The sequence below is a fragment of the Pinus tabuliformis genome, chromosome J (assembly GCF_031772625.1).
Source record: "Pinus tabuliformis cultivar Carrire ecotype Pingquan chromosome J, CPIR1, whole genome shotgun sequence".
NCBI classification, from domain to species: Eukaryota; Viridiplantae; Streptophyta; class Pinopsida; order Pinales; family Pinaceae; genus Pinus; species Pinus tabuliformis.
Window position 1 is genome coordinate 1501645061 of NC_142295.1, and position 21528 is coordinate 1501666588.

Below are 21528 nucleotides of genomic sequence, written 5' to 3' on the forward strand. Positions count from 1 at the left end.
GAGGGTGATTGCTGACTTCCTTGGCAAGGATGGAGGGAGAGATACCTCGGGGATTTCATCCAATTTCTTGATAAACTTAGAGACAGAGGGGCGAGTTCCTGAAGAGGCATTGTCAGGGATTAGAGAAGCGAAGAGTTCTTCGTGGTTCTCTGGATCTGGAGAGGGGGGGGGGGGGGGGGGGGGGGGGGGTTCCCAGCCATTCAAGACTGAGAAGCCATCTCTAGAGGACGAGAGCAGAGTGAGGGCCCCAACGTAGGGCCGGGTAGGAGGCCCGAGGATGGAAGCGCAACGCGCAGGTGAGGAAGGCAACGACTGGCAGCCTGCGAGGCAGAGCCTGGGGAGCAGAACCAGTCAAGCGCGGGAGAAGAAAGTTTGAAATCGCCTCCAGCGGCAGCAGCTTCGTCTAACAAAAAGTCTCATTGTTACAAACCTTTCCGACCTAGAAATCCTACCCCATTAGGTAAAGTTCTTTTTAAAACATATTGCAAAGTTCTTTTTAGAACGTGTTCTATTGGTGAAGTATTATGGTTGATCTTATGATTATTTAAATGTAAGATAATACTGTAATGAAGAATGTAGATGAGTTACTTATCCATGCGAGATCTTGCTTCTTCTTATGATGTTGAGAAAAATAAAGTTTTGTAGTAATTAGTCTCCCTTTTCTCTATATTTATTATTTTGTTATTTGTTTCCACATTGTCATTCTCTCTTTTCTCATCTTCTATTAATGTAATCCCAATCAAGAGGTTCCATGTTTTGTCTTCTTTTTTTAGTCACATGCATTGTTTTCTCAATATAGGGTGGCACTTCCACCTTTGTGTGTTACCATAAGAGACACTTGGGATCATGTTGGAGTCCATGAAAATGCTACATCTATATTTATTTAGACACCATTGAACTTGTAATATTATTAACATCCAAAGAAATATGTAAGGATCAATCATTTAGACTGAAATTTAACCCCTCGTTGTCAATTTACAAAATTCATGTAGTGTTGGCCTATATAAAACATATTTATGAAGTAGGTGAGGTAAGTCATAACCATATGCACAAATGTATGTGAAATACTTTTGGAAGTGTCGATCAATATTCCTCATTAAAATGGAAATCAACACTTCAATCATTTTTGCTAGCCTGTCGTGTTAATAAATGACATACTTTTTCTTAACATTTTAATAATCCTACCATGGTTCTTGTGTTAATAAATGGCATGCTCTAGACATAAATGAGTCTCCCTGATTCATAACTGGGGGATAAAGAGGGCATCGAGTATCCTACACTCTAGGCTAACTTGATTAAGGATAATATAATAACAATGAGTGAGTGTTGGAACCATAATGTAACCCCGCTCTATACAAGTTTTTCCCTTCGAGCTTTGTAATTAAAGGTGTTGCTTCATGAATTGCTGATCTTAAATCCATATGGCTTCTTATGGAGGATTATTTTTCCACTTGAATAGGGACTTCATAATGGCTTTATTTCGAAGAGGAAGAGAGCATCGACCTATAATTAATTTTGATCCAAAAATAATTTTTCTTTCTTAGCCTAATTACAAAAGTTTAGTGTGTACCGGAATACTCTTTACAATAACATTTTCAAGCAAGAGACATGGAAAACCTTGTGAATGCATGAAGAAGGAAAATTTAAGTCATAAGCCTCTTCTTCAATCTTTGGAAGTATCCTTTGGGGTCTATAAAGTGCTGGAACCAATTCCTAAATCTTTCTTTTATTTTAGAATGGTTTGGTTATACAATTGAAGTCACAAATTTACCCAACCCCCCCTTAAGTGTCTTTCACTGTGATCTTGATCTACTTGTTGCTTCTCATGTTTTAGGTTATTTGAAGGTTTTCTTTAGTTATTCACTAAGTTTCCTAAGTATTTTTGATATGTAAGTCTAATGTCGTGTTTTGGTAGGGTCATATAAATAAGATGTGATACTAAGAGTTTAATATCCACAAAGAGATTGTAATGGAGACATTTTAGCAATTGTGTGACAGGTCATATTGCACCATCATTCTACTAGCGGAAACCACTTGTCCCATTGAGATCATTCGTTCGAAGAATAGCAAAAAGATAACCCTCCAAACATTTGTTCACTATTTTTGATCAACCATTTGAGTGTGGGTGATATGCTAAACTCATGGCTAATTTTGTTCACATTATCTTCCCTGAATCTTTTCTAAATTTTGGATCTCTATCACTTGATATTACCTTGGAAATCCGTGAAGCCTATGAATTTCTTTCATGAAAACTTATGTCACTTGGCTTGCCTTACATGTACTTTGAATTCCACAAAAAATGCTTATTTTGCGATTCTACCCACTACCACTAAATGGACATCCCTTCTCCTTTGATTTTGATAGTCATGTAATGAAATCAATTGATATTTCTTCTCATATTTGATTAAGCGTGTGCAAGGGTTGAAGTAAACGTAGAGTCTTGTTAGTCTCTCATTTATTTATTTGGTGGAATTGTCATTCTCTTTCCTCTCTTTTCAAAAAAATAAAGAAATTGTTTTGATCCTTTGATGTGGCTTTAGGAACAATGAACGTCTCACCATGGGGGAATTGTTAGACTCCCTTAATATTTGTTGTCTCAACTTCAATTAAGGACATAAAAATATCATATCCTTCTACAAAAGTGTCTCTCTCTTCTAATCCTAATGTTCTATAGAGTTATTTCCTTCTTTTGTACATTTATTTAATGTCTAGTATTACTTTCTTCCCATTAGTGGCAAGCTTCTTTTAACCATGTAACAATAAGAGATCCTTCTTCTATTCTTGACAAGGCATCTATTCCCACATTATCCTCCCCTTTTTAGTAATCCATTTCAAAAGCAAACATTACTACTAATTTTTGTTGGTCTTCTAAAGAAAATTTTTGCTCCAAGAAGTACTTAAGGCTATCATGGTCAATCATGACTCTAAAATCATTTCTAGTGAGACATTGTCAACATTTCTTGATTGTGTGTAGAATAGCCAATATTTATTTCATAAGTAGATTTCACCAAATCCTTTTCCTTGGGTTGTGTACTTTTAAAAGCCAATAGTCTTCCTCCTTACATCAATACTACTCCAATCCCTTGTCGTGATGCATCACATTACACTATGAATGTTTATTAAAATCAAGTATTGTCAACACTAGTGTAGAGGTTATATCATCCTTTAAGTTTGAGAATGTTAAGGTGGCATATTCATTCCACACAAATAATTCCTTCAAGATAGAGATACAAGTGGAGAAAGAGTGCATGCATAAATCTTAATAGGTCCTCTAAGATCCATTGATGATCTTGGGAATAGGGAATTTTGTGATAGCTTCAATGTTCCAGATATCAATGACGCCTTCATGTAAAACAATTTAACCAAGATATTATAGTTTTTTCACAAAAGCAAATCTTGACATATTTGCATGTGAATAATTGTTCTCAAGTATTTTTATGACTCTATCCATGCGTTTAAAGTGTTCCTCCCATGTTTTGTTGTACATAGGCATATCATCAAAGAAAACCAGAACAAACTTTCTAAGATAATGTTAAAAATATTTGTTCATGAGACTTTGAAAAGTAGGAGCATTAATAGAGAACTCACACCGCCCCTTATGTGTTCTAAAAGCTATTTTTGGAATGCCTTATTCCATTAATCCAATTTGATGGTAATCGATTAGGGATCTAATTCTATGAATTAAGCTACCCTATGAAGCTTAACCAATATCTCATCGATATTTGGAATGGGGAATTTATCGTTGATAATGTTTTTGTTTATGTCTTTGTAATCAGGACACAACCTACAATAGTTATACTTTTTGCTAACCATCATTACTATGGCTAAAAAGAAACTCTTCCTTGGTTGAACAATACGTACATCGAACATGCCTTGTACCATTTTCTTAATCCATTATTTTGTTGATATGGGTATATATGTTTTTTATTAGTAAGTGCAATTCCAGGTATGAACTCAATAATGATCTTATACAAAGGTAGCCCTTAGAAATTTCTTGGAAGGCTCTATTTCATTTTTCTAAGATACATTTAATTCTAATGGAATACTTTCATCTTCCTACTTCACCTCCATAGAATAAAGTGGAACAAGAAGCTAACTACAACCATTTTTTAGAGTTTTTCCATTCTATGTGAGTTAATCATTTGAGAGGGTGGAGATTTTTACGCAACGATTTCTTATTCAATTCCCTCTTATGTTAATATCGTGAACTATCCATTATAATTTATAGAAACTATACCCAAAGTTCTTAGCAATTGAATACCTAGAACCACATATACTCCTCCATTAACAATGACATACATAGGGCTTGATAAGTTACAATCTATCATACTAAGTTTGATGTTATCTTATTTTCCTCCACAATCAATACTTTCCCTATTAACAACCAACACTTGAAAAGTTTCCTAAATATACAAAGTAGTAGAGACACATTATTTTTTTACCATTAAAGTTATTGGTACCACATGAATAAAAATGTACTATAACCTTTATCTTCTTATTGTTTCGTGTAATCTCGAGGATATGAGGTTTTGATACACGTTCAAATGCACCAACTAATGTCTTGGTATCTTGTCTATGTTTTGCAAAATTTCTACATATTTTTCCTTCTCCAATAGATTTTGAAATTCTTCTTGACTTATTTGTCATGTACCTCTATTTATCCTCATTATTTTCTCCCCATTGTGAACAATTTAGTTTCTTGAATCTATAGTCCTCGTACCATTTTCTATTATACTCAAAGTATATTCCTTTTGCATATCTCTCATCAATTTCCTTCTACAATATTTAGTTGGGCTGGAGTTTGCATTATGAAGAACAAATTTATCTTTGCTTCCTACATATGTCTCATGATAGATGTGTGTGAATATATATCCTTGGCTTGATATAACGAGTAAATTGCATAACTTCATTAATATTAGGAAAAACTCACGTGAAATGTCTTCTTTACTTTTCTCGTTTAACCTTCCAAAAAATGTTTTTTTTTTTTTTTTTTTTTGTAAGTTGGGAAGATTCATTGTATTACTTCATATAAAAAATACATATAAAGGTCTAGTTGCACCTACTAGTCTGCAACTAGGGAAACTAGAGCAATAACACAACATTAGAGCTTTAGTCCAAGTAAAGAGTCTAAAAATGATGACAAAGCCTATCAAATACAAAAAACTGAAATCTTTATTGTGTGTATTCAAGATTAGAGAACATTCTTTATCTATATTTGCAAAAAAATTGTGTCTACGAAACAAAACAACAAAGACTAACACCAACATTTAGGTAGAGGGTAAATCCACCTAGATTATATATGGTATTCTTGTTGCCTCCTAAAAGTCTGTGAATTCTAGATCAGCTAGCTTTTTTACTAGCACAAATATCTTGTTTCCCAACCTCCTTAATTGAGCCTACTCCTCATAAACACTTGGATTAATCTCTTGCTAAGACTTCGAACACTTTATAAAAAAATGCCCATTTTTTTTTAAGTTGTTAATGGATAGCAATGGTCTACATGTATCTTGTTTGACAAGTTCTAATGCTTCGTGTATTAGGCACCGGTTCTTCCCTCATGTTATTCCACCTCCATGTTTGAAACGAACCTATGATAAATTATAGTCTCCCTCACGACATCTTGTATTTCTCTTTCGATGGTTAAAGGGTTTTTTCAAACATATGTGGCTACAAAGTTCACATCCACCTATTGTGCCCTTGAATTAGTGGTGACCCTGGAGCTCCTACACCCACGCTTGCCATCAAACCCACCTCCTCTTTACATGATTATCCAACTAAAGGGAAATCAAAATAAGAAATGCAAAGAAGGAGAGCATAAAATTGAGGAAGAAAATATTCCCTGGAGGCGGCCTATAGCTAGCCATGAGACTGAAGAAACCAACTCCCTAAAACCCAAGTAAAGTACACTTGAATCCAGACAACAACAAGTAACAATGGACGGGATTAAACCAAACTCAATTCATAAATACTACAACAAATCACTAAGACCAAAAATTCAAACTTGAGGAAATAGATGCCCCTAATTTAACACCAAGAAAAAACATGCAATAACTTCCAAAAAGTAGAAATATATAGAGGGAACCAAGATGAGGGCACTAGAGAATGAAACTAAAGCAAGTAAAATTTAAATATCATGTTCTAGCAGTTTGAATAAGACCTCGATAGACAAAACGAGAGCCAACTCAAGCTCCAAAAATTAATTGAGGGAACCAAGATGAGGGCACTAGAGAATGAAACTAAAGCAAGTAAAATTTAAATATCACGTTCTAACAGTTTGAATAAGACCTCGATAGACAAAACGAGAGCCAACTCAAGCTCCAAAAATTAACTTAGGGGACTAAGAAGGATTTTTTTTTCTTCTTGCTTGAAACAAATACTTACTCTAGAATCTAGCTTTCCCCAAATAACCCCATAATAAAATTTAGAATTACAACATAGCCACCAACCTAGACTCATAGCCATTGACTCATGACAATGGAAGACTCACCTACAACTAGGAAAAGGTTTAGATACTAGTCATATTAAAGCCACTAAAAATGAAAAAGCGAGAAGAATTGAATAAACCAAGTGCAATAATGTTAGTTCAAGGTCACTTTCCTTACTAGTCAGACTTGAAGAATTCTTATCATCCAAACAGCCTCCCCTTTTCTCGCCATGATAACATTGCCATCAAATCCCCTTCGTGTAGAATGATGAACCATGGAGTGAAGATAAACTAAATATAACCATCATACAAACTCTTGTGTCATTAAGCCTTCGCTCATGTATACATGACCATGAATTGTGTATGAATACCAAGTGGGAGGATCCTCTTTTCCCCACCTCCCCTTATGGCTCATCCTTTTACCGGTTGTGCACATTACTTTAATTAACACCCATCATGGGGGTATCCCAAAATACAAAGTTACTATGGAGATCATTATTCTTCTTTTTTTACACGAGATTTGGTGGATTGATATTATACTAGCAAAATTTGCATCTAGTTGAATGTTGCAGGAGTATAATAACTAAGGACGTTGCTTAAGAAGAGCCATACCCAAAAAATAGGCTCTATCAATTCTACAATTAATTCTAACTAATAAAGGTTGAATAGTTCAAAAAACTTTATAGTATAAATTTGAAGGAACACTCCAAGGACATAGATACAAAAATAGAAAGTTAAATTATACCTACAAAGGGAGGAGATAATAATTCATCTCTTAAATTACATCGAGGTTTGGGAGAGAAATAATCACCTTTGGTGAGAAATCTATAATAGAAATAACTAGAGAGGAGTGTCATTAGAAATCTTGATGACATCATGTGTTGAGTTTTGACAACATACTCCATACATGAAAATTTCATCTTAGACTTGGGAGATTAAATCTCCATTACCATTTCCAATCTAGCTTCTAAATTGGCTAATCAGATGTGAGAGGCATGAGAGGAGGAGCGGAAGTCTATGATGTAGAATTTGTGTTAATCTAGAGCATTCTTAATAGTAGGAAGGATATGAATAACCATGTGTAACACACCTAATCCTCTAATGTCATATTAGGGTTATGGGGCATAATTAGACCCGACCTTTGAGGTTTAATAAGAAGATAGGGTTATCAAAATTTCCTCTTTCCTTCGATACCTCAAATCATATTTTTGATATTTCCGTCACCTTCTACTCACTGAGAGCTTTCCAATGATATAAATTTCAACTCATTTTTTGTTCTAGGCATAAAGTTATGCCCCTTTGAAGATTCACCCTTGAAGGGCCATCATTATCCATACAAGACACATGCCTACCCTTGGCCACGTGTCTTCCCTGTACCATTCCACATATGTTACCCGCCATATCAAGATTTTCCATTATAGTTTATTTTTTTAATCCTCTTAGGGTTCCAATATCTCAATATATTAATAGGTATTTTTAACCAAACCTTTGGTATGTCGATATGGTAGGATCCTTCAATATGTCAATATGAATTTCATTGCAAAACTCCAATATATCGATGCACTAGTATGTTGATATGGACATAAATTCTTTGATGTTCCATTATGGGCATAAATCCTTCAATATATTGATATAGCAATATCCCAACACAAGAGATTGGGATATCAACAAAATTATTTATTACTACAAAACCTTGCAATTCACCTATAGGTTGATAGCCCAGTGACCAACTCAACATGCCACCTAATATCATTGACATCCAATCACATCCTGCCACGTGACGAAAGTTAATGTGCATGACACATGTCACTACTAATGTGTATATCGAGATATCGAGATATCATGGATTTTCCAAGGCACAATCTCTCACAAAGTATTGATATGCCAATATGAAAACTCAGCCTACCATGTCATCCTACAATGTCCAATCACCACTTGACATGTGGTAGATTTTGATGTGTCCCTTGCCATGTGGTAGTGCTGATGTGTGCCTTATGTTGCTCATGTTTTTCCTAGATAATGTAGAAATTTTGAATAATATGACACTTATTCACAGAGATTATCCTGATTATACACTATTTGCGGAATGCATGCATAATACATAACCTCCTCTACGTTGATCATCAATTTGCAGAATCAAAACATTCACATGCGCACATTGAAACACATCAATAACACATATCAACACAGTATGTAACCGGGGAAAGCATACAGCTGAAAACCCCCAACTATCTGTATATTATAATGATAGAGAACATGTAACAATACATAGTACAATACTCCTCACAAGTACTCAGTACTATCTCCACCTGCTACACACAAACTAGCTCAGATCTGAATCAAGTCACAGGTTCAAATCTCCTCCGTTGTCTGCCTGCCTCTACTGCGCAATCCAAAGCAAGAATAGGAATGATCCAAGCTCGTTTTCCTTGGCTTGTACTGTGCAATCCTCATTGTCAATCTCAATCACTAATTGTGCAAATCTCATGCACACCTATAGTCACAAATGATAGTAGTCTCCACCTCTAACACCTGTCTCCACTGAACTGTCCATGCACTAAGTTAACTAATGTATTCTTTAGTTGCTTTATGAGTTAATAATTAGTGAATTAATTAATAATTAATTCACATCACTCATCACTAGTGTATTCTGCAGTTAGACTAAATACAACTAGTTCAACTAAGTCAAACTGAACACAACTCCATCAACTCCTCAATCAACTCCACCAAACTCAATCACTTGAGTTCTAACTGAAGTCCATCATGCAATAGCTCAACTGAACCATAAGAAAAGTGTATTTCCTTCTGGCGGCTGCATGTGCCACATCCGTAGCTTGAACTGAAGTGCTCCAAGAGGATAAGATAATGTTTATAGTCCAAATATTATTAAGAGCTAATAATATCTGATTGTTCTATTTTTAGCATGGCAGTCTAAAAATAGACTCCGCCCATATGTCTAAAAATAGAAGTCCATCTGTTTTTACCAACATGACCAATCATCCACAAATAGCATCCTGCAACTCATAGACCATGATCCATATGTCTAAAAATAGACTTTGCGCCAAAAATAGCCTGAGGGCCCACTTAGTGAAGGCGACTCCTTTCCACTAAGCTCCATCATCTTGTTGCATTTTCAACACTCCCTCTCAACAAGATATGGATTATCTGCAACCCCTATCCTGCCTCGGTGGTATTCGAATTTGCTCCTGGTGAGCGCCTTCATCAAGATATCAGCATCCTGATCCTCCGTTGGAATGTATAAAAGTAACATGATTCTCTGCTGCACACAATCTCTGATATGATGGTACCTGATGTCGATGTGCTTGGATCTATCATGAAATACTAGATTAGCCGAGTAATGCAACTCTGGTTATCACAATAAATCACAGTAGGCTCCAAGTGTGACCCGAAAAACTCGACCAGGATCTTCCTCATCCATATAGCCTCGCATGCAACCAAATTTGCTGCCATATACTCGGCCTCTGCTGAACTGAGTGCCACGGATCTCTGCTTCCTGCTGTACCAAGAAACTGCTGTCGACCCGATACTGAAGATCCCTCCAGATGTGCTCTTTCTGTCCGTTGGGCTCCCTGCCCAATCTGCATCCGTGAAGCCACATAACTTCACCTCATCCTCCTGCCTGTACCACAATCCATATCTCGATGTGCCTCTGAGATAACGCAATACATGCTTGCCTGCCTTCCAGAAGAGCTTGGTTGGCTTAACCATAGCTTGTGAAAGCTGGTTAACAGCATAGCATATATCAGGTCATGTCTTGACTAGATACATAAGCGACCCCACCAACTATAGATAAACAGTGGCATCCACTACCTCCGCTGAAGTAGCATCCTCCTTCCTCCAACCTTCAGGAAGAGGAGTATCAATAGGCTTGCAGCCATGCATGTTGAACTTCTATAGTATCTCCCAAGTATACTTACCCTGAGAAATAAATAGTCCATCACTGCGCTGCCAAATTTCCAATCCCAGGAAATAATGAAGGAGGCCCAAGTCCTTCATCTCAAACTCTCTAGCAAGATCATCCTTGCATGAAAGTATCAATAGCTCATCTCTTGTCAAAATCAAATCATCTACATAAAGTACAATGATAAGCAACTTACCCTCCACCACAATCTAGTATAGGTTAGGATCCGCCTCACTCTTGGAGAATCCAAGTCCAGTGAAATAACTGTCTATCCGTGTGTACCAAGCACGTGGTGCTTGTTTCAACCCATACAATGCTCTCTTGGGCCTGCACACATGCAACTCGCTACTGAAGATCTCGAAACCTTTGGGTTGTTCTATGTACACCTCCTCCTCAATGACTCCATTGAGGAAGGTAGTCTTCACATCCATCTAATGAATGTACCACCCCATCTACGCTGAGAGAGCAAGAATCGTCCATATGGAAGAATACCTTACGACAGGTGCAAAGGTCTCCTCATAATCGATCCCCTCTATCTATGAAAAACCTCGGGCAACAAGTCTTGCCTTGTACTTCTCCACATTCCCGTTAGATGCCTGCTTCACTTTGTAGATCCATCTCAAACCCACCACTGATTTCCCTTCCGATCTTGGGACAATCTCCCATGCATTGTTTCTGGCAATCGAATCATACTCTTCCACCATTGCATCTACCCATGTAGGATCCTCCACAGCTTCCTCGAAAGAGGATGGTTCAGTCACGACACATTTGCTCACAAGAGCCATGTATCCAGTGTACCGATCAGGTGACTGTCTCTGTCTGCGTTGTCATGTAGGTGGTCCTACAACCTTCTCTGCATCTTGAGCCAGTCGCTCAGCTTCTGTAGTGCGCTTTCGCCCTCTGATGGTTGGTGCTGCATGAGTGGTCTCTTCCACTCCATGAACTTCATCTTGTGGCTGATCCACATCTTGAAGCTCATCCTTAGGAACTAATAGCTCCTCATCTGCATGCAAGTGTGGCTTCCTCTCAAGCGAACACTTCATGGCTTTCTCCTCCCGAAATTTGATATCTTGTCGCACAACAGTCTTGCGACTGTCTGGCAAATACACATGATAGTTGTGGGGCGTATCAGTGTACCCCACAAATATCCCAACCTCTGCAGTTGGCTCCAGCTTCTTCCTGGCATCCTTCATCACATACATGTAAACGTTAGAACCAAAAATCCTCAAATGAGAAATATCAGGCCTCTTACCAGAATAAGCCTCCTCGGGTGTACTCATGCCAAGTATCCTGTGAGGACAACGGTTCTGCAGTATTGCATGCTTCCGCCCACAAGTGAAGGGGTAGGCCCTGATCATGCAACATTGCCCGTGTAACACCCACGATCCTTCTGTTCTTCCGCTTAGCAACCCCGTTCTGCTGTGGGTTATGGGGAGCTATGAGCTCTCTTCGAATCCATTCTACACTGCAGAAGTCCTTGAACTCGCCAGAGATGAATTCACCACCATTGTCACTCCTAGGAGCCTTCACCTTCTTCCCCGATTCCTTCTTGACCAGTGCTTTGAACTCACAGAACTTTGAGTATGTCTCGCTCTTCTTCTGCATGAAGAAGATCCAGCACTTTCGAGAGAAATCATCAACAAAGATCACATAATACATGTGCTTTGCTGTCGAAGCTACTGAGAAAGGTCCACACACGTCTGTGTGAATTCTCTCAAGGATCGTCGTGGCACGACTATCCTTCTCATGAAAGGTGGCTTTCACAAATTTTCCCAAAGTACACCCCTTGCATGTTGGCATTATGACTAAAGTGTTGTCCTTGATGGCAACCCATTCAGGTGACAGGTCACTGTTCTTCAAGTCAGCAGCAGAAGTTGATGATCAGCTATCAAATATTGAAGGAAATAAGGAGGACGCAGGTATACCTTACAGAAAGTGCGTACCCGCAGATACACCATGCAGAAGCCGCGTCGAGAGACGCAGGCCAGCCGTTCAGGAGGTGCGTCCACCCAGTGCACACATTTTAAGGCAGAGAAAAGCACACGTGGGGGTTTCTTGTGTTTTACTCTTGGTATCTAGCCGACAGTATTGTGTTATTGTGGTGTCGGCTCGTGGTATTGTTCCATGATTTGAGGAGGAGCTTGCCTATATAAAGCAAAGGAGATCATTTGGTTTAGGTATGTCTTTGGTTGAATATCTTATTGGGTGAGATCTGGTCTAGATCTAAAAGGCGAATCTACTGAAGGACTGAGATCCCTTTGGCGCAAGATCAGATCTGTAGATCTGACTGTTTGGGTTACACTTAAAGTCTTGAAATCATTCATACCCGAAGGGACGCAGGTACAGTGAAAGGAAAGCGCGCCGGGACGCAGTGCAGAATCTGGAGATCTGCGTGGGGACGCAGGGCAGACGAAGTTCAGGTGCGTCTGGGACGCAGTTCAGTGACTGGAGATCTGCGTGGGGACGCAGAGCGATCAAGGTTCAGGTGCGTCTCTGAAGCAAAAGGACGCGGCGCGATAGTGTTTTTGGGTGCGTCCCTGTAGCAGAAGGACGCGGCGCGATAGTGTTTTTGGGTGCGTCCCTGTAGCAGAAAGACGCGGCGCGATAGTGTTTCTGGATGCGTCCCTGAAGCAACAGAACGCAGAGCAGTTAAAGGAACAGTGCGTGGGCACGCAGCGCAGCAGAAGGATATCTGCGTGTGGACGCAGGGGAGCAGAAGGTTAACTGCGTCTGGTCGCAGGCCACAGAAGGAAAAACTGCGTCTCTGTCTTAAGATATTCTGTTGATTGAATTTCTCTGTTGATAAGGTGTTCTGGGTTACTTCTGTTATTGCTTATCTGATATCTGTAGTAGACTATAACTGTTTTGTACTTGATGATCAATTGATGCTTATGGATCCAGTTTGAAAATTTATGAAAAGTGGTCCTTGTAAGAAAAGAAGTAGGGGGTTGTAGCTCCCTTCCAGGAGAGACTGGAAAATGAGAGAGAGTTGTAGCTCTCTGCAGGTTGCAGCCTGCGTACTGGTAAAGGACTGCACCAGTACAAAACCATTGTAAAAGAAGTTTCTAATTTGAAAGAAGATAGAGACATATTGCAGCAGGTAGTTTTCACCCACATTGGGTTTCCACCTTACATCTTGTGTTCTTTGGTGTGACTATCTGTTTTCTTTGTTCATGCACATTATTTTATGGTACTGACATGCAAATATAATTCAAAGATCAAATAAGGAAGGTTCATTAAAAGAATTAGATAATACTGATTCACCCCCCCCTCTCAGTATTATTTCCAACATTGCACTGATCTGACTGCGCAAGAGTGCCTTTAGGAAGCCCAGTAGAAATCTGCTGCAGTATCTTCAAGGCTCCATGGTGAAGGTGGCCCAATCTCCTGTGCCACAGCTCGCCATCATCTCGGCTCACCAATCCTTCTGCCTTGCATGCCATTGCTACGCAGCCATCTACATGCAACTGATAAAGGTTCCTGACTCGAACCCCTATCTTCCGGGTTTCTCCAGTTGTCTTACTGCGCAGGAAAGCCTTTCCCTCGCTAAAAACAACATCATATCCCTTGTCTTCTAACATCGCCACAGAGATAATATTCTTCTTCAATCCTGGAACATGCATCACTTCCTTCAATACGAAGGGTTTACCAGACTCCCTCTCAAAGGAAATGGTACCGATACCGGTCGCACTGTATCTACCATCATCGCCCATATCGATGTGCACTCCAAGATCTTTCTCCTCTAGATCAGAAAACGAATCTCGATCTCATGTCATGTGAAAAGACGCACCACTGTCCAAGAACCATACCGATCCCATCACACTTGATACCAAGCATGCAATCAACGAAAAATCCAGCTCAAACTGCCAGGCTAAGGCCTCTCCCGTTGCAGATCCAACAGCTTGGTTATTTTTCCTCTTCTGCGGACAATTTGTGGCATAATGTTTGTGCTGGTGACAGTGAAAGCACTTCACCTTGGACATGTCCTGCTTCTTGCCTTTCACACCAGAATGAGAAGCTTTCTTGTTCTTCCCCTTCTTTTCTTTGGCAGCCAAAGCGCAATTTTCTTCATCAGATGCCTTTGATGAAGATCCGTCCCTGGTATTCCCCCTGATCTCCTCTTGCACAAGATTTGACCAAAGTCTCTCCCATCCTGGCAATTTCTCCCGACCATTGACAGAGTCTTGATAGGAATGCCAACTCTTCGGAAGACCAAGGAGAGCCAAGCTCACCAAGTCCTCATCATCGACAGTCACCCCCGCACTTCCCAGCTCATCTTGGCACTGGGTGAACTTCGTGAGATACTTGGGCATACTATCTCCTTTCTCACACTTAATGTTTCTGAGTTTATCCTTGAGCGCAAACTTCCTCTGGTCGCTCTTGCTTTGGAATAGATCTGTCAACGCTTTCTACATCAAGTATGGAGAAGCCTTTCCATGCAGGCTAGATACAATGTGATCCTTCACGCCCTCCAACACAATCCTTCGACACTTTGCTGTCTTCTTTTGCCAAACCTCAACGTGAGCAGCATCAGTAGGCTTTGGGACCTCAACCTCTATGAACTCCTTCATCCCATTGTCATCTAACACCGCCTCCATCGTGTCTTTCCATGCAAAATAATTCGAGCTTCCCTCAAGAGCATACTCCAATCGCAATCTGTTGAAAGACATTTCAACTTTGACACCAAGAAAACACTGCTGCAAATTTGAATTCCACCAGCTCAAAACTCAACCGCTTCTGATCTAAAATTCGTGAGAACAAAGTATTTCTCGTACAGAGATTGACTGTATGGGATTTTACCGGATATCTCACCTTCCAAAAGAAGGATGAATCCAGAGGCTACCTGGCCCGATTACAGACTCTGCCTGAAGAAATAAAATGTAATCACTTTCTGAATAATAGATCTGATGATCAACTCTGTTCCGATACCATGTAGAAATTTTGAATAATATGACACTTATTCACAGAGATTATCCTGATTATACATTATTTGTGGAATGCATGCATAATACATAACCTCCTCTACGTTTATCATCAATTTGCAGAATCAAAACATTCGCATTCGCACATTGAAACACATCAATAACACATATCAACACAGTATGTAACCAGGGAAAGCATACAGTTGAAAACCCCCAACTATCTATAGATTATAATGATAGAGAAGATGTAACAATACATAGTACAATACTCCTCACAAGTACTCAGTACTATCTCCACCTGCTACACACAAACTAGCTCAGATCTGAATCAAGTCACAGGTTCAAATCTCCTCCGTTGTCTGCTTGCCTCTACTGCGCAATCCAAAGCAAGAATAGGAATGATCCAAGCTCATTTTCCTTGGCTTGTACTGCGCAATCCTCATTGGCAATCTCAATCACTAATTGTGCAAATCTCATGCACAACTATAGTCACAACTGATAGTAGTCTCCACCTCTAACACCTGTCTCCACTGAACTGTCCATGCACTGAGTTAACTGATGTATTCTCTAGTTGCTTTATGAGTTAATAATTAGTTAATTAATTAATAATTAATTCACATCACTCATCACTAGTGTATTCTGCAGTTAGACTAAATACAACTAGTTCAACTAAGTCAAACTGAACACAACTCCATCAACTCCTCAATCAACTCCACCAAACTCAATCACTTGAGTTCTAACTGAAGTCTATCATGCAATAGCTCAACTGACCCAAAAGAAAAGCGTATTTCCTTCTGGCAGCTGTATGTGCCACATTCGTAGCTCGAACTGAAGTGCTCCAAGAGGATAAGATAATGTTTATAGTCCAAATATTATTAAGAGCTAATAATATTCGACTGTTCTATTTTTAGCCTGGCAGTTTAAAAATAGACTCCGCCCATATGTCTAAAAATAGAAGTCCATCTATTTTTACCAACATGACAAATCATCCACAAATATCATCCTGCAACTCATAGACCATGATCCATATGTCTAAAAATAGACATAGTCTAAAAATAGACTTTGCGCCAAAAATAGCCTGCGGGCCCACTTCGTGACAGCGACTCCTTTCCACTAAGCTCCATCATCTTGTTGCATTTTCAACAAATGACATGCCCAAAAAGGCTAGATAAAGTGACACATATCGTACATGTGCATTGCCACGTCATCACGACAACACTCTCCAGGGTCCTCGATAATCCAATGCTCTAAGTTCTGAATGTCGTCAATTAACACAGATGATTAATAGATATGTTTGTCATCGAGTGTTGATCCATTGACTAGAACCACACAATACTAAAGTTTGTCCTAAAGGGATTTCTTTGATTTCTCTTGGGCCCAATATTATGATAAGTCCCCTCCTCTTTCCTGGATCTTGGTCATGGATCCCCTCGAACCATGTGACCAAGGGATAGGACCAAGACTTCTTGAACTCCAAATTTCAAATAAAACCCAAAAATTCGCTACCCAGTTACTTCTACTATTTATGAGAGCTTCTTCCCCTTTCAAAGCCAAACAATTCTTTGCCTTCAACCATATGGCTCTAAACCTCCTCAAATTAATTACTTATACTATAGGGAGGATTGCATGCTAGCTTATCTACATGAACAGATAGAACCTTATGCTCCCATCATCATACATCTATCTCTCCACCATCATGGTCTACACAATAACTCATCCTAATAGCTTTCATAAAACATGAAATATATATATATATATATATATATATATATATATATATATATATATATATATATATATACAACCATTACAACCAAATCTAACATTTCCATGGGAAACATGCAATACACAGAGGTTCACAGTTAACAATAAGAGAAAGGCTTCCAATTCACACAACATTCATATTCATAAAAGAATGCATATCAATATTCAAGTAGGTCATGTTAGTTTCTTAGCACACTGGTAATACATATTCAATATGATGATATAACAACTTTTAGCCTACCATTGCACAAACACATAATGATTCCAACATAGTAGTCAAACATGAAGCATTTAACAACACTTACATGACATTACAAGGAAGAAATACACTTATTTGTTCCACTTGAATTTGTTGGAAACTGGGGAAGGGACAACCACTCTCCACCACATGATAGGCACAACTAGATTGCAAGTTTCTTATAGTTGGCCACCTTCGATCCAAATCTAATGTTTGAAGGATGTTTCACTCTGGGAATTTCAATAAAGGTCAATTAGTATGAAAGCCATTCTCTATCACTTGTAAGAAATAAGAGAGCTTCTTTTGAGGCACTAAGTCTGGGTTACTCTGCACATAACTGATTATGACCACTGGGGGTCTACATAGCACAAAATAAGATCATTTCACCACTTTCTATGGTCCCTCAATGATCTTACCCCTATTTTGTGCCTCTTCTACACAATACATCCGAATTACATTCATTCTACCTGACTCAGTTTGAGGGTCTCTTCATTGGTTTCCTCATCTAATCATAATTCAAGCTTGGATTCTATGGTCTAGCTTTCAAACATAAGATTACTAGTTTCCTACTCATTACCACTTTGTGCTACACGGTGGGTTCATATGGATTCACGTCCATAATCACTCACAATCCCCCTAATTGCTCGACCTCCAATTCATTCCAATGGCATTTTATGTCTCTAATGGCTATAGTGGCATTCTCATCGTTGTAACACTATAGGGAAAATACCTTCTAGCGAAGGTTATAACAGAGGTTTTTAGTGTTATAAAATTGGCAAAAATTGTAAAAAAAAACTCTAGTACAACATCCATTTGTGGTAGTGGATGTTTTAGCATAGCTAATAACGAAACTTCATCACAACTAAAAAACTATGGGCGGCGGGAGGTTTTAGCTGATGTTTTTTAGCGATGCACTTACTAGAAAAATTGCACCAATGCGCTACTAATATAAAAGCATTAGTGTTGTAAAATTAAATAAAATCACCAAGATTGAAAACAAACGTTTGGAGCATCAGTGCATTATATTTATAAAAGCACTGATGCTTTAATAATAAAAATGCATTAACTCGTACAATCTATGGTACCATGAATCAGGGCATTGAATGTAAACAACATTGGCGCCTGAAAAGTATACCGCCTCGGTGTTTATGTCTTCCAAAAATGTCGAGGGCAGTACTTTTCAGGAAGGGCACCGGGGCAAGCAAAACAATCTTGCAGCCCTAATACTTTTATCTTCTCTAATGCACCAGGTAGTTATGCATAACAATGCACCAGCGTTGATGAGTTGTATTAACAACATTGGTGCTTCAAAAGTACAACGCCTCAATGCCTATGTGTTTGCAAAAGCCTTGGTGTTGTACTTTCCACAAAAGGCACCGGGGCAGGCAAACAAAATCTTGTTGTACTGGTGCTTTTACGTAATCTAATGCACCAATGTGTTAAAGGTAGCGATGCAATGGTGATTTAAAGGCGAATCACATCGATGCATGAAATGTACATCTTCCCGGTGCGTATTTATTTTATAAATGCATCGGGATACCATTTTTTATTATTGTAAATATCATTATTGAAAAACTCGTATTTAGAGCGATGCACATTAATATACGATGCCTCTGTATCCTTTTTTATTTTTAGAAACATTGACCTGTGACAGTGCAATTATTGTGATTTTAAAAATTTGTTATTCATTGAAAAATTGACAAATATCTTATAACAATATTCATATAAATTAAATTTTGACTAGCGCATTTGTATATGTTGTTTGAATTAGTTTGTTATATCATCATATTTCACATCTCTTTATTATAATATTTAATCATCTATATATTTAATGAGTGGTGCAACATTTCACACACATTGGACAATGAAATAGAATAAATTAAAATGTATTTTATTATATATGATTAAGAGGCTCTTTGTCATACGAAATTGGATAGTTATTGGTAACCCCTTGTATTTCTATTGGTACACTATGTCCATTACATTAAATAAAATGTTTTATTTTCACATAAAATTATTTCAAAAAATACAACAACTTGCATTGGTATCTGTCAGACCAGGCAGTAACTCCTCAAAACAAATCAATTCATGTTATTCTTTTATGTTGGTCTTTATTATATACATGAGAGAGACTGTTCACTTCATCTCCCGATGACTGTTCATATCTCTTATTATTTATTCACATTGATTATATTTATTCACCCAATCCTGATGATTAGGTGTCAACATTCCCCCCCTTAATCTGAAGGGATGTTGGTGAGTCTAAGCATCATTCTGAATCGTTCAAGCTTTTCTCTTCCAAGTGCTTTGGTGAAGATGTCGGCAATTTGCTCATTAGTGGAACAATGACGGAGATGGATTGTTTTAGCCTCAACATGATGTGAATCAGATGATATTTGGTATTGATGTGATTCGTTTGATCATGAAACTTTGGGTTCTTGACTTTATTGTAGAGGTATTGTCAATCACGAGTGGAGTTGATTGTACTTGTTTTACTTACAAATCTTCAAGAATTTTCCTAAGCCACACAATTTCTTGCTTCAGCTACTGCCACTATTCTGCTTCTGTTGTGGAATCTGCTGGAACTGATTATTTGCGTGATCTCCAGGAGACAACTCCTGATCCAAGACTCATAGCATATCATGAAGTAGATACCCTAGTTTCTTTGTCTCCATCGAAGTCTGAATCAGAGTATCCAATCAAACTGAAGTCGTCCACTTGTGTTACTTGAATCCAGAGCCTTGAGTTCCCTTCAAGTACCTTAGAACTCTTTTTGCAGTAGACCAATGTCCCTCACAAGGCTTTTGCATAAACTCGGAGAGGATTCCAACAACAAATTAAATGTCTGGTATGGTAGTAGTTAGGTAGTTGAGACTTCCTACAAGTTGTCTATACTTTGTTGCATCCTCAAATTCTTTTCCTTCAATAGATGTGAGCTTTAAGTTTTGTTCCATTCGAATAGTAAGAGGATTGCATTATGTCATGCCAAACCTGTTCAACAGATCTCCAATGTATTTCTTTTGAGAAAGAAATACGGACTTCGGATTTTGGGTTACTTCAATACCGAGATAGTAATGAACATAGCCCAAATCAGTCATTTCAAAACTTTTCCCCAATTCCTTCTTTATGGATGCAATGTAGCTTTCATTGTTCCTTGTCATCAAAAGATCATCTACATATACCACAAGATATACAACTGTTTTGCCAACTTTCTCGACAAATAAAGTTGCATCATCAAGATCATAATGTTTGAAATTGAGTTTTAGAAGATGCTCAGTTAGTTTTTCATACTAGGCTCACGGTGCTTGTTTGAGGCCATACAAGGACTTCACAAGTTTGCATACTTTATGTTCATATCCTTTCACAGCAAATCCTTCAGGCTGGGACATAAAAACATTCTCTTTTAGATCTCCATTCAAGAAAGCAGTTTTTACATCCATTTGATGGACTTTCCAACCGTTCTGAGCTGCTAAGGCATAGTGTTATATACCTAGGGGGTAATATGGGGTACAAAGGGAGGTACCCATGGTAATAATGTAATAATGGGATGGGCCATAGTAATAAATAAGGTGGTTAACCCATATCATGTAAGGGACCACAAGTAGTTAATAATAATGTAATGGGCCCATGGTATTAGTTGATGGTATGAGGGAACCATGGTAATGACCTATGGTATTGTATGTATGAGGCCTATATAGAGGCTAGAGACTCCAAGTCAAGGATTATTGTATGAACATGCATATGGCTTGTGGAGTATTCTCCTTCCTTAAGGACTGAATGTATGGTGTTGCCCTACCTTAAGGGTTTGATCAATAAAAAAACATTTCTATCTATTTCTATCTTGTTCTTTCTTGGGTTATTTTCTATTCTCATATATTTTTGGATCAGATCTATAACAAGTGGTATCAGAGCACTTTCTTGGGCACAAGGGGAGAATTTTTTTTTTTTTTTTTTTTTTTTTGAGGATTTCAGGGGCGGCGAGTTTGCAGATCAGATCTGTATGTTTTGGTGAAATATCTGCAAAATATAATTGTATATATGTATTCTTTGTGAAAAAATAGCCGATTTCAAAAAAAAATCGGTTTAAGCGGAGTCCGGATGAAGGAGATATCGCTGATTTAAAAATCAGTGGGGTTGCAGACAATTTTTTAGGGCAGCGAGTTGGCGGTGCAGATCTGGATGTCCTGGTGCAAAAAATCTACAAAATCTAATTGCAGATCTGTATTCTTTGTGAAAAAATAGCTCATTAAAAAAAAAA